Consider the following 14,106-nt stretch of genomic DNA (forward strand, 5'->3'; position numbering starts at 1 on the left):
AAAAATAAAACCCCGAGCACAAGGGGCCGGGCGGCCGGCGGCGCCGCGGGCAGTGTCCGCTCAGCCGAGGAAGGCCTCGGCGCCCTCCTCCTCCTCGAAGTGGCTGCGCTGCAGCAGCTTCACGTGGTGCTCGTAGATCTTGAGCGCGGGGCCCAGGCGGATGGAGAGCCCCGTGAGCACGTCCGCCCGCTGCATGAGCAGCAGCGACTTGCCGTCGATCTCCTGGGGGGACGGCCGCGTTGGGGACACGGGGGGACACGGGCTGGGGACACGGCAGGGGTTGGGGACACGGTCTGGGGACATGGTGGGGACAGCAGGGATGTTGAGGGCACGGGGGGACAGGGGTTGGGGACACAGGGGGACACGGGCTGGGGACATGGTGGGGGACGGTGGCCACATTAGGGACACGAGGGGACACTGGCTGGGGACACGGTGGGGACGGCGGGGATGTTGGGAGACACGGGTTGGGGACACGGAGGGACAGGGGTTGGGGACACAGGGGACACAGGCTGGGAACCCGGTGGGGACAACGGGGATGTTGGGGACACGGGATGGGGACACGGCGGGGGACGGTGGCCACATTGGGGACACGAGGGGACATGGGCTGGGGACATGGCGGGGGACGGTGGGGATGTTGGGAGACACGGGTTGGGGACACGGAGGGACAGGGTTTAGGGACACAGCGGGACACGGGCTGGGAACCCAGTGGGGACAACGGGGATGTTGGGGACACAGGGGGATACAGGCTGGGGACATGGGGGGGATGGTGGCCACATTGGGGACATGAGGGGACACAAGCTGGTGACATGGCGGGGACAGTGGGGATTTTGGGGGCACGGGGGGATGGGTTGGGGACATGGCATGGAAAGGGGATGGGGACACACGGGGACAGGGGCTGGGGACTCGGGGGGATGGCGGGGATGTTGGGGACACGGGGGGGACATGGGGGGGACAGGGGTTGGGGTCATGGGGGGGATGGCAGCTGCAATGGGGATGCAGGGGGACACAGGTTGGGGACACGGGGCTTTGTCACACTGGAAGGGTGGGGTGGAGGAAAGAGTGGGGGGCAGCATCCTAGAGGGGACATTGCATGGGGACAAGGGACATCCACTGGGATGGGGGGCAGCACATAAGGACAGGGGACACCCTAGCGGGGACCTTGCATGGGGACAAGGGACATCCATTGGGATGGGGGACACCCTAGAGGGGACAATCCACAAGGACAGGGGACACCAGCTGGACAAGGGCCACCTGTGAAGACAGGACTGGGGACACTGCTCATGGACGGCCACCAGGGGCCACCTCAGCACAAGGGACAACCCGGGAGCAGCTGGTGACAGGGAGGGGACAGCCATGGGAGAAGGGGAACGGATGGGAACAGCCAGGGGGGACAGCAGGTGGGGACAGGAAGCTGCTCTGGGGACAGCCGGGGTGGCCGGGGTCTGCCCTGGGGACAGCAGGGGACACACCTGCTCCTCGAAGGCCGTGGCCTGCTCCGGGAATCCGGCTTCCGTGAAATAGTCGACCACGTCCCGGACCGTCCACTCCACGGGATCGGCCGCCTTCTCCTTCTTGGTGGCCCTGGTGACACGGGGACACCGGTCACACTGGGTGGCAGGAGGGACACGGACGGACAGGGGGACGCAGAGACGCAGGGTTGCGCCATGGGGACAGGGCCACCACGTCACTGGGGACAGGGCCACGGCGTCCCTGGGGACAGGGCCACCAAACTGGCGGGGATGACACAGGGGGTCACACAAGGGGGCAGAAGGGGCCGTTGTGTCCTGGCTGTCGAGGGGTTGGGGACACCGGGGGGACACGGGAGGGTGGGGAGGTGACACGGGAGGGGTGGGGACACGTGGGGACACATGGGGACACCCCCCACACTCACGTGCAGCTGAAGGGGGCCCCGTCGGCGGCCTGGAGCCCCGGCCGGCCTGGGGACAGCGGCACCGAGGGCTCCGCGCCCGCCAGCGCTGGGGACACTGCGGGGACGGGGACGGGGACGGGGGGGGTCAGCGCATGGCGCCCCCCCCCAGCTGCCCTGCTGCCCCCCAGGACCCCCCGCACCCCAAGAGCGCCCCCCCCCATAGCAGCCCCCCCCATGGGTGTCCCCAGCGCCCCCAGAGCAGCCCCCTCCCCCCAAGGTACCACCCCCAAGTGCCCCCCAGATCCCCCCCATTGAAGCCCCTCCCCCATGGCACAGCCCCCCCCCCCCCAAGAACATCCCCCCCCCACGGCTCCTCCCCCGTGCCCCCCCCCCGAGCAGCCCCTTCCCCTCCTGACCCCGCCCCCCCGGACGCCTGGGCCCCCATTGGGGGGGCTCCCCCCGGCCCCACCTGCTCGGTCCGGCTGCCCGAAGGCTCCGTCCAGGTTGGGGCAGGCGCCGGGGGGCGGCGGGGGCGGCCGGAGGGGCTCGGGCGAGCGGCGCCCCGGGGCGGGGGGGGGCGGCGGCCGGGGGGGGCCCCCCCCCGCCCCGGCACTCGCCGTTGAGCGCCCGCGGGGGGGGCGGCGGCGCCGCGGCCCCCCCGTCGTCCGAGGAGGCCTCGGAGGCCGTTCCGTCCTCGTCGTCGTCCTCGTCCTCCTCCTCCTCATCCTCCTCCTCCTCCTCGTCCTCCTTGGCGCCGCCGCCGCTCTTGGGGGGCTGGTAACGGGGGGGCATTAACGGGGGGGGCCCGGGACCACCCCGCGGGGGGGCCCCGGTGTCACCCCCCCCCCATATCCCCCCGGACAGCCCCCCCAAACGCCGGGATGCTCCAGGTCCGGGCTGTCCTGCCCCCCCCCATTGTAAAGTGACCCCCCCCCCCCGACAGCTCCATTTCTCCTCACGCCCCGCCCCCCTGGTGACACCCGGGTCCCCTCATGACCCCCCCCCGGTGACACCCGGGTCCCCTCGGTGACTCCTCCCCCCCAGGGTCTCCTCAGGGATCCCCCTCCCCAGCTCCCCCTCCCCTCACGGACCCCCCCGGGGAACCTCCTCAGGGAACCCCCCGGCGACCCCCCTCCCCCTCCCCAGACCCCGCCCCCCGGCGGCCGCTGTCCCCTCCCGCCCCCCCCCAGGGGTCTCTCCAGGAATCCCCCTCCCCAGCGACCCCCTCCCCTCCGGGTCACCCCCCCCCCCGGATCCCCGTCACGGCCCCCCCCCCCCCGGTGTCCCTCTCGTCCCCCCCCCTCGGTGTCTCCCCCGTTCCCCCCCCCCTCCCCGCTCACCTTCCGCGCCCTGGCGGCGGCGCCGGCCCCGCGGCCGCGCTCGGCGCGGGCCATGGCGATGGTGGCGAGGCGGGTGCGCTCGAGCCGCCCCCCGCGCCGCTCCCGCCGCCGCCGCCGCCGCCGCCGCCGGGCAGCGCCGAGCCCTGCAGGCGGCCGCGCGTGAGGCGCCCGTCGCCGCCCACGTAGCGCGCGGCCTCGCGGAGGCTCACGGGGGGCTCGGCGGCGGCGGCGCGGCGGGCGGCGGGCGGCGGCGGCGCGGCGGGCGGCGCGGCGGCTGCTGCACGCGGGCCGCGTTGCGGTACGAGATGCTGCCCTTGTAGCTGACGCGCAGCACCGCGCGCTGCTGGATGAGCTTCTCGAGCTCGGCGCGCGTGCGCTCGGGCTCCGGGCCGTGCCGCCGCCGCACCATGCGGCAGATGCGCTCCAGGTCCGGGCGCGCCTTGCGCGAGCGCAGCGAGTCGATCGTGTCCAGGATCCACTCCTGGTAGCGCGGAGCCTCCGGGCCCGCGGGCGGGCGGCGGCGGCGGCGGCCCGGCCATGGCGGGCCGTGATGCCCCCCACCCCCCCCGCCCGCCCCGACCGCCGCCCGCCGCCGCCGCCGCCCGCCCCACCGCCAACCCCCTCGCGCTTCCCCCGCCCTCGCCGGCCGCCGCCTTAAGGAGGAGCCGCCGCCGCCGCCGCCGCCGTTAAGGTGGCGCCGCCGCCCCCCCCCCGCCCCCCCCGCGCGCTGCCGCCGCCGCCGCCGCCCAGTCCCGCCGCTCCGGCGCTCCCCGCGCGCGCGGCACCGGGGCGGGGCGGGGCGCCCGCCGCCGCGCGGCCCCGCCCCTCCCGCCGCGCGGCCACGCCCACCGCGCGAAACACGCCCGCCGCCGGCAAACCGCGCCCGCCGGATACGCCCCGCCCACCGGGGAAACCGCGCCCCGCCGCTAAGCCACGCCCACCCGCGCCCCCGCGAGGCTCCGCCCACGCGCCGCCAAGACACGCCCGCCGCGTCACGCCCCCGCCACTAAGCCACGCCCGCCGCGCCGCGGAGCTCCGCCCACGCGCTCGGGCCGGACAAGCCCCGCCCCTCGTGAGAAGCCACGCCCCTCGTCGAAACCACACCCCTTCGTGCGAGGCACAGCCCACCCCTCCTCGAATCCCGCCCCACATCAATCTAGCCACGCCCACACGTGCTCCCCCCTCCTTTTCCGCCCCTCCCCACCGCGTTCCTCGGCTCCCTTTTTTGCCCCCCTCCCTCTTCCAGGGCCCCCCCCCTCCCTCCCCTTTCCCTTTGGGGGGGCGGGTTTTTAAACAAAACTTTATTGGATTCGTCTCAAATAAGTTTACAACGAAGCAGGGGGGGGGGACCCTCCCCCAGGCTGGAGGCCACCACCCCCCCAGACCTGACCCCCCCCAGGGTCCCCAGCACCCCCCAACCCATAAGGGACCCCCAAAGAGGGAGGGGCCCGATCCTGCCCCCTCCCATTAAAAAATCTCCATGATCGCATCACACCCCCTCCCTCCCGGGACACCCCCTCCTCACTTCAATTTGGGCTTAAAACCGAAAAAAATCAGTTAAAATTGGGGGGGGGGGGGTAGGGGAGGGTTGGACCCTGCGCCCTCCCCATTAAAAACTGGGGCTTGACCCAAATAAAAGGGGGGGGGTCCCCCTGCTGTCCCCCCAGTAAATCCCCAAAGGGGGAGGGGCAAGTCCTCAATTACCCCCGGGGGGGGTCGGGGGGCAAAAATCTACACCCTTAAATACCCGGGGGGGGGGGGGCGGGGGCAAACCCTCCTCCTTAGTAACGAGGGAGGGGGCAAAAATTTCCCCCTAGGGAAATACCCCCTACCCCTGGGGGGGGGCAATCCCCTCACCCCCAAAGAGGGCAAATCCGCCCCCTTTTTACCCCAAGGAGGGGGAAAATTACCCTATTTTAACCCGGGGGGGACAAATTCCCACCCTTAATTACCAGGATGGGGGGGCAAATCACCCCCTTCTCTCCAGGAGGGGGCAAATCTCCCCTCCTCCTTTTCCCGGGGTGGGGGAATCACCCTATCCTTTAACTTAACAGTGGGGGGGGGGGCAAATTATTACCGGGGGGAGGGGCAAATACCCCCCAATAGGTGTGATGAGTTTGGAGGGGGCTTAGAGCTGCCCTCTGCAATGGGGCTTTGCAGGGAATTTGCACCCTGTCCCCAAGGGATTTGCTGCCCCCCCACAGGTTTTTTTGCCCCTTTCCCGGGGTTTTTGACCCCCCCCTTTTTTTTTTTTTGCCCCCCCCGGGTGTTTTTGGCCCCTCCCCGGGTGTTTTTGCCCCTAGAAGTCGGCGAACTCCTTGGCGCACTTGTCGGTGAGCGACACGCGGATCTCCTCCTCCTCGTACTCGTCGAAGTTGCTCGTGTCCCCGGGGCCTTTGCACTTGGGGACAAAGGGGGCCTCCACCTGCGGGGGGGGGACAGGACGCCTGGGACCCCCAGGTGACACCCCCCCTCGTCCCCAAATCCCCACCCCGAGCTATGGGAGATGGTGGGAGACACCGGAGGCCACTTGGATCCTGGAGGAGACCCCGGAGCCCTCCCAGGACCCCTCCAGATCCCCCCAAGGTCCTCCTGGGACCCCCCCAACCCCAGGAGAGCCCCCAGATCCCGGCCGGAACCCCCAGGACCTCCCAAGCCTCCTCTCAGGACCCCCAGACTCCTGCTGGAACCCCAGGACCCCTTCAGGATCCCCCGTAGACCGTGGGACCCTTCCTGAGATCCCCAAAAACCCTCCAAGACCCCTGTCTGGATGCCCAGGAGCCCTGTCAGGATCCCCAGAGCCTCCTGGGACCTCCCGTGACCCCCAGACACCTCCTGGGACCCCAGACCCTGCTGGGACCCCCAGACACCTCCTGGGACCCCCAGACCCTTCTTGGAACCTCCCATGACACCCAGATACCTCCTGGGACCCCCAGACACCTCCTGGGACCCCCAGACCCTGCTGGGACCCCCAGGCAGCCTGGACCTCCATCCGCGCACCTTGCGCTGGTAGATGGCGATCCAGTCGGTGGTGGAGAACCACTTGTGGCCCTTGATGTCGGCGACGCCGTTGCGGAGGTTCCCGAAGCGCTTGGTGAGGTCCACCTGGAGCAGGTTGCGCAGCAGGTCCTTGAGGTCCGAGCTGAAGTGGGAGGGAACCGCACCTGGGGGCGCGGGTGAGCCGGACGCCTGGGCCCCGCTGAGCCGGACGCCTGGGCCCCGCGCCCTCCTCCTCCTCCTCCTCCCCCGGCCCCGGCCCCTTCCCGCTCCTCCCGCTCCTCCCATTCCTTCCCCCAGTCCTCCGGGTCCTCCTCCACCCCCATCTCAGTCCCTTTCCCAGTCCCTCTCCCGGTATTCCCAGTCCCTTCCCAATCCTCCATCCCTTTCCCAGTCCCTCTCCTGGGATTCCCAGTCCCTTCCCAATCCTCCATCCCTTTCCCAGTCCCTCTCCCGGTATTCCCAGTCCCTTCCCAATCCTCCATCCCTTTCCCAGTCCCTCTCCCGGTATTCCCAGTTCCTTCCCAATCCTCCATCCCTTTCCCAGTCCCTCTCCCACTATTCCCAGTCCCTTCCCAATCCTCCATTCCTTTCCCAGTCCCTCTCCCGGTATTCCCAGTTCCTTCCCAATCCTCCATCCCTTTCCCAGTCCCCCTCCCACTATTCCCAGTCCCTTCCCAATCCTCCATCCCTTTCCCAGTCCCCCTCCCACTATTCCCAGTCCCTTCCCAATCCTCCATCCCTTTCCCAGTCCCTCTCCCGGTATTCCCAGTCCCTTCCCAGGCCCTCCATCCCTTTCCCAGTCCCTCTCCCGTATTCCCAGTCCCTTCCCAATCCTCCATCCCTTTCCCAGTCCCTCTCCCGGTATTCCCAGTCCCTTCCCAATCCTCCATCCCTTTCCCAGTCCCTCTCCCGGTATTCCCAGTCCCTTCCCAGGCCTCCATCCCTGTCCCCTCCCCTCAGTCCTGTTCCCAGCCCCTCTCCCCGTCCTCCCAGCCCTTTTCCCAGTCTCCTCCAGCCCTTTTCCCAATTTCCCTCCATCCCTTTTCCCAATTTCCCCTCCATCCCTTTTCCCAATTTCCCCCCATCCCCTCCCCAGCATCGCCCCCCCCAACCTGGGCCGCACAATCCCCCACCTACCGCATTACCCCTAATACCACCCCACCACCAATCGCTACCGTAATACACCTAGTAAAGCACCCGTCCAACAGGCGTGCAGCACCCCGCGCACCCCGCGCACCCCGTCACCCCCCCACGTTGTCCCCATGTCCCCGGGGGTGACACCGCTCTAATACCTTCCCCGAAACGATCTTCTCGTAGATCTGGATGGGCTGGTCGGCGCGAAGAAGGGCGGGTAGCCGGCCGCCATCTCGTAGATGAGGACGCCCAGGGCCCACCAGTCCACGGCCTTGTTGTACCCCTGGGGGACGGGGACACGGCGGGGGGGTCATCGGGGACACCGCGGGGGTCACTGGGGACGGGGACACGCTGAGACCCCCCCCTCACTTTGCTGAGGATGATTTCGGGCGCCAGGTACTCAGGGGTCCCGCACAGCGTCCAGGTCCGGCCCTTGACCCGCTTGGCGAAGCCAAAATCTGTCACCTGGGGAGGGGGGGACAGGGAAAGTGAGGGGGGGCTCAGGGCAAGCGGGGGGGACAGGGGACAAGGTATGAGGGGGGGCAGCGGGGGGTGCGGAGGGGCAGTTTGGGGGGATTTGGGGCAGTCAGGGAGGTTTGGGGGGTATATGGGGTATCTGGGGGTATTTGGGGGTGCCGGTGGGTATTTGGCGGTGCCAGGGGGCCTGGGGGGTATTTGGGGATGCCAGGTGGGTATTTGGGGTATTTGGGGATGCCAGGTGGGTATTTGGCGGTGCTGGGAGACCTGGGGGGTGTTTGGGGGTGCCGGAGGGTCTAGGGGGGTATTTGGGGGTGCCGGGTGGGTATTTGGGGTATTTGGGGGTGCCGGGTGGGTATTTGGCGGTGCCGGGGGTCTGGGGGCTGTTTGGGGTGTCCGCGGGTCGGGGTACCTCGATGTAGCCCTGCTGGTCGATGAGCAGGTTCTCGGGTTTGAGGTCGCGGTAGATGAGGTCCAGCGCGTGCAGGTACTCGAAGGTCAGCACGATTTGGGCCGCGTAGAAGCGCGCGTGGGGCTCGCTGGGGGCAGCGGGGCTGAGCGGAGACCCCAGGGCCCCCCTCACCCAGGACCCCCCGGGGCTCATTGGGGACAACCCCGAGGCTCCTCCGCAGCCCCCAGGGATTCTCCTGGACCCCCCCAGACCCCAGGAACCCCCCAGGGACCCTCTTGGGAGCCCCCCAGAACACAGGAACCCCCCAGGGACCTGCTGGACCTTCTTGGGACCCTCCCAGACCCCAGGAACCCCCCAGGGACCCTCTTGGGAGCCCCCCCAGACCCCAGGAACCCCCCCAGGGACCCCCTGGACCCTCTTGGGACCCCCCCAGAACCCAGGAACCCCCCAGGGATCCCCGGGACCCTCTTGGGACCCCCCCCCCCAGACCCAGGAACCCCCCAGGGATCCCCTGGACCCTCTTGGGACCCCCCCAGGCCCCAGGGACCCTCCAGGGACCCCCTGGACCCTCTTCGGACCCCCCCCAGACCCCAGGAACCCCCCAGGGACCCCCTGGACCCTTTTGGGACCCCCCCAGAACCCAGGAACCCCCCAGGGATCCCCTGGATCCTCTTGGGACCCCCCCCCAGACCCCCAGGAACCCCCCCCCCAGGCCCCAAGGACCCTCCTGGGACCCCCCCCAGACCCCAGGGACCTCCAGGACTCTCTTGGGACCTTCCCGAAGCCCCTGAGACCCCCACGGACCCCCCGAGACCCCTCAACCACCCCCAGCCCCTGCGAACCACCCCCCGAGACCCCCCCAAGCCTCCCCAGATCCTCCGTTCCTCCTGTGTCCCTGGGGGATCCCTGTCACCCTCATCGCGTCCCTGCGTGCCCAAGGTGGTGGCACCTCCGGGCACCTGGGGACCCCCCAGCCCCTCCCCGGGACCGGGGGGCCCAGGCGTCCGGCTCACCTGAAGCGGCCGATGCGGCGCAGGTGGGAGAACATCTCCCCCCCCCGGGATGTACTCCATGACCATGTACAGGTTGGAGTTGTCCTGCCGGGGCACGGTCCCCTCAGCCGGGGACAGCTGGGGGGACGGGACGTCCCGAGGACCTGGGGGATGCTCTGGGGACACTGGGGAACACCCCAGGGATGTGCCAGGGGGGACACCCTGGGGACATCTCAGGGACGTCCCGGGGAGGATGCGGGACACCTTGGTGGCACCCTAGGGACATGCTGAGGGTAGGGGACACCCTGGGGACATCCTTGGGATGAGGGCGGAATAGCTCAGATAGAGGGGACATCTGGGGACACCCCGGAGGTGACAGGAGACCGTTTTTTGGGGAGGGGGTGACAGGGGATGCCCCAGGGACACCCTTGGGGTGAAGAGTGACACCCTGAGGCCTCGAGGACAGCCCCAAGGTGCCCACCTTGAGCACACAGGGACCCCCCAAGGACACAGGGGACATCCCAAAGGCAGCGCAGGGAGCACCCGGGGGACAACAGCGACACTGGGGGCGGCAGGGGACACGCGTGTCACCGGGGAGGGGACGGCCCCACCTTGAAGGAGTACTCGAGGCGCACGAGGAAGGGGAAGGTGACGGCCTGCAGGATGCGCTTCTCGTTGAGCGTGTGCTCGATCTGCTTGAGCTTCACCACCTGCGCGGGACCGCGGCAGGACCGCGTCGGGGACCGCGTCGGGGACGCCGGAGCCCCCAAACCCCGCCAAGGACCCCAAAACGCACCAAGGGCCCCCAAATACCCAGCCAACGACCCCCAAATACCCAGCCAAGGGCCCCCAAATACCCAGCCAAGGACCCCTCCGACTCCCAAACCGCAGCAGGGACCGCCGAATCCCCCCAAAAGATCCCCAAGGACCCCCCAAAACTCCCAGATCCCCACCAGGGACCCCCAAAACCAAAAGACCCCCATCGGGACCCCCAAATCCCACCCAAATACCTGAATAAGGGCCTCCCAACCCCCTCAGACCCCTTCTGGGATCCCCAATTTCCACCCAAACCCATCCAGGGACCCCAAATCCCCCCCAAACCTGTCCAGGGATTCCCCCAAATCCCCAGGTCCCATCCGGGACTCCCCCCCAGGGTCCCCTCCAACCCCTATGTGCAGGTGACACCCCTGTCCCCACAACCAACGTGCCAGAGACACTGAAGACATCAGTGCCACCCCCCCCCGATGTCTCTGTGCATTGGGGACATTGGGGACACTTGGGTCTCCCCACAACCCCACGTGCTGGGGACACGGATGTCCCCCCACACCTCACGTGTCACACTGAGGACATCCGTGTCCCCGTCCCCCCCCAGACCCTACATGGGGACACCGAGGTCCCTCCAAGCGCCCCTGCGTGCTGGGGACACCAGCGTCCCCCCGGTCCCCGCGGGGGACAACGAGCCCGAACCCGTGGGCGCTGGGGACGTCCCCGTCACCTTCTGCTTATCGAGGATCTTCATGGCGTAGTGGTGGCCCGAGTCCTTGTGGCGCACGAGCATGACGCGCCCGAAGGAGCCCGTCCCCAGCGTGCGGATGCGCTCGAACTGCTCCAGGCTGGCCGTGTTCTGGGGGGACCCCGACGGTGACACCGACACCCCGGGCACTGTCCCCAGGCCTCCCTCCCCATGGACACCACAGGGGACATGGGCACCCCAGGGACCTCCTGGGCACCCCAGGGACGTCTTGGGCACCCCAGGGACGTCTTGGGCACCCCAGGGACGTCTTGGGCACCCCAAGATTCCACCCACCCTTGGTGACACCAGACTTGTCCTGGGTACCCCAGATCCCCCCTTGGGGACACCAGCCATGGAGGGGACACAGACCCCACCCCAGGACCCCAGATACCCCCCAAGGGACCCCAGGAGGGGACAGGGGCCTCCCCGACCCCCCAGGAGGGGACAGGTGACAGGGATGCCAGGGTGACGATACCTGGGCCGGATTCTCCCATTTTTTCAGAAATCTTCCTTGGCCCTGGCCAAAAACTCCTTCACTGTTGGGGGGGGGACACAAGGGGACATGGGGGGGAGTCAGGTTTAGGACCCCCCCAAAGGACTCCCAGAGGGGCCCAGGCGTCCGGGGTTGCTGCCCCGGGCCCCCTCCTCAGCCCCCCCCCAATCACCCCCTCTCTATTGGGAAGGGGGGGGGCACAGAGGGCAGAGGACACAGGTGCCCCCCCACGGGGCCCAGGCGTCCGGGCGCCCCCCCTCCCCTCACCGTCCTCCATGCCAGGGGCCCAGGCGGCCGGGAGGAGGCGGCCGCAGGACGATGACCCGGGGGGGGGTGGGGGGGGGACAGGGGCGGTGCCAGAGGGGACAGGACACAGGGCCACCCCCCCCGTATGGACCAACGTGACCCAGTATAGACCATTATAGACCAGGATGGGCCGTTAAATGGGGCCTCGTATCCCCCAGCATGGCCCCGTATAGAACAACATGTCCCAAAATAATTGATTATGGACCAGCATAGACCATTATGGACCAGTATGGCCTCGTATAGAACAACATGCCCCAAAATAATTGATTATGGACCAGTATAGACCATTATGGACCAGTATGGCCTCGTATAGAACAACACGCCCCAAAGTGATTGATTATGGATCAATATAGACCATTATGGACCACTATGGCCCCGTATAGAACAACATGCTCTAAAGTAATTGATTATGGACCAGCATAGACCATTATGGACCAGTATGGCCTCGTATAGAACAACACGCCCCAAAGTGATCGATTATGGACCAGTATGGACCAGCATGGACCAATATGGCCCTGCACAGAACAACATGCCCCGAAGTAATTGACTATGGACCAGTATAGACCATTATGGACCAGCATGGCCCCGTATAGAACAACACGCCCCAAAGTAATTGATTATGGATCAATATAGACCATTATGGACCAGTATGGCCCCATATAGAACAACATGCCCCAAAGTAATTGACTATGGACAAGTATAGACCATTACGGACCAGTATGACCCCGTATAGAACAACATGCCCCAAAGTGATCGATTATGGACCAATATGGACCAGCATGGACCAATACAGCCCCATATAGACAGTGTAAGCCCTGTCACCCAGAACAGAGCAGAATGGCCCCATCTGGGCGGTGGGGAGGACAGGGACAATGGGCGATGTGGCCATGGGGACGTGACACCAAAACAGTGTCCCCAGCGGCCACCAGTGTCCCCAGCCCCCCCCGATCTGTGTCCCCAGTTAATAGGGGACCCGGTGCCCCCTCCCTCCGGGGACACCCGGTGGCACCTGCCGGGCCCCGCCCCTTTTCCTGAAGCCCCGCCCCGCCCCCGCGGCAACCCCAACAAGCCCCGCCCCATCTCCATAGCAACCTCCCGCGTGCCCGCCCCTTCGCCCCCATCCTGTCCCCATGGCGACGCCCCCGTTCCCGCGCCCCCAAGCCCCGCCCCCGCGGCAACCCCCGACACGCCCCGCCCCTTGCGCCAGGCCCCGCCCCTTGCGCCAGGCCCCGCCCCCGCGGACCCCCTCCTACCCCGGAGGGAGCTGCCCCGGGGTCCCCCTCGCGCCTGGGCCCCCCCAGTCCGGGCTCTGCTGCTCCCGGCCCGGTTCGGCCCGGGACCCCCCCCGTTCACCCGAGCTCAGCCTCATTCCCAACCCCCATCCCGGTTCCCCCTGCTCCGGCCCCGGCCCCCCTTGTCACTGGTCGAGGTCCCCGCATCTCGGTTCCCCCGGACCCAGTTCCCCCCCAGTCCCGGTTCCCCCGGGCCCAGCTCGCCCCGGTTCCCCCGGACCCCTTTGCTGCTGGCCTAGGGCCCCTCGACCCGGTTCCATCGGAGCCGGTCCCCCCCGTCCTGGTTCCCCAGCGTCAGCTTCCCCCGGACCCCATTCCCGCCGCCCTAGGTCCCCTCCATCCCGTTCCACCAGGTCCGGGTCTCGTCCCAGCTCAGTCTCACCCCAGCCCCGGTTCCACTGGGTCCAGTGCCCCCACGCCGGGCCCGCTTCGGTTCGGTTCCACCGGGCTCCCATCCCCCGGTTCCCGCAAACCCGGCTCCCCTCCAGTGCCGGTTCCCCCGTGCCCGGCATCCCCGGGTCCGGCTCTGCTCGGATCCCCCGGGATCCGCTTCCCCGCGATGCAGCTCGGTTCGGTACCGCCGCGCTCCCATCCCCCGGGCCTCCAGCCAGGCCCGGCTCCGCCGCGCCCGGTCCCAGTCCCCCCGTTAGCGCGGCCCGGTCCCGCTCGGTCCCGGTGCCCGAGGCCGCCGCTCACCGCTCTCCAGCTCGCCGCCCTTCTTGGCCGCGGCCGCGTTGCCCATGTCGGGCCCGGCTCGGCTCGGCTCGGCTCGGCCCGGCCGCCCCGCTCCCCGGCGGCCCGCCCCGGCCCGCCCCCCGCCGCCCATTGGCCCCGCCGCGCCGCCGCCGCCGCCCCATTGGCCGTCCGCGCCGCTCCGCGACCGCCCCGCCGCCGCCATTGGCCCCGGTGGCCGCCGCCGCGACACCGCCCATTGGTTGTCGCAAACGTCCCTTCAGCGCTCGGCCCGCCCCCGCCCGCCGCTCATTGGCTGCGGCGCGTCAAAAATAGAACCCGGGAGGGTGGGGGCAGAGGAGCGCCCGCGGAAGGGCGGGGCGTCGGCACGGAGGGGCGGGGTCTAGCTGAATTAGAGGCGGAGCCAGCGTAGATTGACAGTGCGAGGGGCGGGGTTTGCAGAGCGGTGAGGCACGCCCCGCCCCCGCGCGCCCGCCGCTCCTCCCCCCCCACCAATCGGCAGGTGCTTCTAGGCGGCCAATGAGGAGGAAGGAAGGGAGGCGGCCGTCCAATGGGAAGAGCGAGGAGGCGGGGCGAGCAGCGGG

The 14,106-nt window shown here is 68.9% G+C and overlaps 2 pseudogenes across 1 annotated transcript; both read right to left on the reverse strand.

Moving 5' to 3' along the window:
- Positions 1-51: 51 nt before the first annotated feature.
- Positions 52-3,724, reverse strand: LOC148592466 (sterile alpha motif domain-containing protein 1-like; annotated as a pseudogene).
- Positions 3,725-5,466: 1,742 nt separating this feature from the next.
- On the reverse strand, positions 5,467-13,617 carry LOC148592467 (cAMP-dependent protein kinase catalytic subunit alpha-like; annotated as a pseudogene). The gene is made up of 10 exons (XR_015913930.1): positions 13,526-13,617; positions 11,214-11,274; positions 10,721-10,849; positions 9,837-9,935; positions 9,247-9,330; positions 8,234-8,360; positions 7,714-7,809; positions 7,490-7,627; positions 6,211-6,374; positions 5,467-5,635 (listed from the first exon to the last, which is right to left on the reverse strand). The product of XR_015913930.1 is annotated as a cAMP-dependent protein kinase catalytic subunit alpha-like (transcript).
- Positions 13,618-14,106: the final 489 nt, after the last annotated feature.

This window comes from Tinamus guttatus, unplaced genomic scaffold (genome assembly GCF_059628265.1).
Source record: "Tinamus guttatus ecotype Peru unplaced genomic scaffold, ASM5962826v1 Tinamus_guttatus_pri_ptg000587l, whole genome shotgun sequence".
NCBI lineage: Eukaryota > Metazoa > Chordata > Aves > Tinamiformes > Tinamidae > Tinamus > Tinamus guttatus.